Source organism: Phodopus roborovskii, unplaced genomic scaffold, assembly GCF_943737965.1.
Source record: "Phodopus roborovskii unplaced genomic scaffold, PHOROB, whole genome shotgun sequence".
In the NCBI taxonomy this organism is placed as follows: Eukaryota; Metazoa; Chordata; class Mammalia; order Rodentia; family Cricetidae; genus Phodopus; species Phodopus roborovskii.
In genome coordinates, this window is record NW_026126084.1 from 168,708 (window position 1) to 172,150 (window position 3,443).

Below are 3,443 nucleotides of genomic sequence, written 5' to 3' on the forward strand. Positions count from 1 at the left end.
CTATTTTCCCAAACTAAAACCTTTTCAAACTTGTTAGATTTCATCATGCGTTTGTTCCAAACCTTCCCAAGGTTTCCCATCTCATTAAGATTTATGTAAGCTGGATCCCCATCACTCCTTGACTTATTTACTATTCATGTGCCCCGTATGCATTTCATGCCACAGGGCTTGGTTTTATTGCCATTTTATCATGCAAAATGATATGTCTACTTTCAATCCTTTGCTCTAGTAGTATTACAACAAACTACACCTGGTCTCGAAACCTCAGTAAATTCCTTTACTGGCTATAAGGAATCATAATTTAGTAACATATTATACTTACTGCTAAGATTTATTAGAGCAGAAGCCAGAGAAAAAGCAACAAGAAAAATATATGCATTGATGGAGTCTGAAGAAGTACAACAAAGATGCTGGTCTTTCCCAATCCAAAGCTGGACAAAACAGACCTTCTTGTTCAAGATGTAAACTACTACAGAGACAACTATAGAAGGAATCTGTCAAAGAAAACATTGTGATGCTGGTTTTTGTCAAGATGGTACAAACTAGAGTCACCTGGGAAGAAGGAGCCTCAATTTGGAAAAACAATCCTCCATCAGATTGGCATGTATACAAGTCTATGGGGGCATTTTCTTGATTGATGATTGATGTGGCAACAGCCACTCTGCTGTGAATGACAGTTTCCATGGGCACATAAGCCTTGGTTGTATAAGAAAGCAGGCTGAACAAGCCATGGAAACCAAGCCAGTAGGCAACATTCTTCCATGGCACCCATTTTCATTCCTACTTTCAGATTGTTATCTTGCTTGAGTTTCTACCATCAGTGATGGACTGTGAAGCAAAAGTGTAACCCAAAATTGTCTTCTCAGGGTGTTTACTACAGCAACAGAGATCAAACCAGGACTTCCATTTAAACCACAGGGATTGCATTTTGTATTTGTGGTTGGTCACATAGATATATCTTGTTAGCAAAATTTTTGAAATATGAAATTCAAGATTCCAAATATGAAAGCACGTTCATATTATCAATCGTGAAATATATGTAAAGAAATCATGGTAACAAGGTATCATGTTGCACTTCACTTCTCCAGGTATACATAGCAAAATAAAAGTTCATCAGTAATAAAAAATATTATGAGTGATCTGTTCCAAAGAATAAGGAAATCAAGGGTGCTTGAAGGCTTTAAAAGAGGGAGAAAGGTCAACAAAATTTATTTTTCCTTTATCCTCTATAATCTTGATGTATTATCATAAAGAGTAAAATGTTTTTGCTCCTGATAGATTATCAATATGTAAAATTAAACTGAAAGAAAAGCGACAATAAAGGAGTTGTGAAAGTTTATGCCATACATGTAATATACTTAAAACATAAGTATATTTGTAAAATTTTCAGAATTTATAATTGGTTTTTGGCTAGAGCATAAGCCAACTAAATCATCATGGTCTCATCATTACTTCTTTTCTAATTAATTCAGAGAACATAAAATAGTGTGTAGAACATAATGACTCCTCAAGAAATATGTAATATTTATTTGATGTCAAAAATAGGAAATATTAGGAACTATTATCCCCACTATTGTTTTGAGCACCAAATAACACACAGATGTGCAGTATTAGATTGGATATAAAGCTGTGCCTGTTGCTAGTGTTTCTTATTGGCTCACTCTACCTTAAATATTAACCCAATTTCTATTAATGTAAGTGTTTCCACATGGTTTAGGCTTACCAGAGAAAGGGTCCAGACCTCTTCTCTCTCAAGTCTCTACATCTTGAATCTCCTTCCTACTTCTCCCTTAATCTTCCTTGTCTCCTAGTCCCACCTATCTTGCCTTCCTATTTGCCAACAGTGCTTTATTCATTAAGCAATAAGAGAAAACTATTTACAGAAGGACATCTCCCATCATCTCTTTTCTGTCTAAAATGAAAAGAAGAGCTTTAACATAGTAAAATATATAACAAAACAGTTATTAAATAAGAACTATTGTTAACAATATTTAGTCCATTAACATTTAGTAAGATTTAAAGAAAATATTTTATCATCTATCCTGTCTTTGTGAGTCTAAAGTATTATGTGTAACTTATCTTTAATCCTAACTAAGGAAAACTATAATAACCATAACTATCTGTTTTCAACTCCATCAAAGACCACAGAAGGATAATATATAAACTCTAGAAATTGCAGAGATAATTTATCTGGCCAGTCACCTGAAGTTTTTCTGTAATGGTCCATCTTCAGCCCATAGTTCATAGTGTGTCTGGCAGACTCCTCAGTAAAGCAGGAAACTTTAAACCTGTATTGACATTATGTCACTTACTTTTTTTGTGCCCTGTAGAATGTGGGGAAGACTACTCCATGAAGCAGGAACCCTGCAGCACTGTCCATCTTGTTTTGGCAGTCATTTTCTGTGGGTCCTGCATGTTCAGTTTATACCGTCAAACAGTCCAGACAAGAGCAGTATCTTGCCCAAATGGATAGTCTTGCCATATTGGAAGGAAATTCCATAAAGAGTTTCTTTGATACCCATCTTCCTTTATGACAAAGTTGGTGTTGCCAGGAACAGTTGTGCCTCGCTGTTAAGAAAAACCTTAAACCATTTTAAATGCCATATTCCGCAGGTCTTTGAAAGGTTTGAAGATTGCCTATCCATTTGAAATACATCTCTAACAAACCTAACTATAAGTTTTGACTATCATAGGTAATTATCTACAATCTATAATTAATTATATATTATATTTTTAAATGAGCTACATAAACACAATACCTAAACGAGAGGAGAAATATGCATATCACAAAATTGATCTTAAATTGGATCAATAAATGAAAATCCATTCCAAAACAAAGTATTCATTTCTATACCATAATCCCCTTTTTACCTTTAAAAAGAGATTGGTTGTGGTCATTAACCATTCATAACCAACCCCATTTAATGAAAACAAACACTTATAAACAGTATTTTGGAATTTGTCTGTCATTCTTACTAAACTCCTTTCTGCTGGTAGGGGGCGCTGTCATGGGGGATCCTAAGAAGATGCAGAAATCCTAGTTGTAGTGGTCTGTAAGGCTGCCTTGTCCCAGCTGTTTTGAATGTTGGATAACCTGGGACACTGTTTAGGGTGTCTGTCTTGATCTGTAAGGAATTCGTAGCTTTTGATTTTATGTGAAAACAAAAATAGAACTTATTTTCCCCAGTAACCTGTCCTTAGACTTAAATTTTGAAGTGAAAGAACTTTTAAAATATATAAATTCGATTAATCCAACAGGATTTGTTTTAACAGTTGTTATTTCCTTAGCAGTTAAACAATACAAAGACAATATATTAGCATACAGTATCCAGACTCTGTGTTTTTCATCTTCATGTGGCTTTTCTATTACTCACTATACATAAATTTTTTTACTTCTATTTTTTCATGTTTTGAGACATGGTTCTTCTGGGTAACTTTTGCCT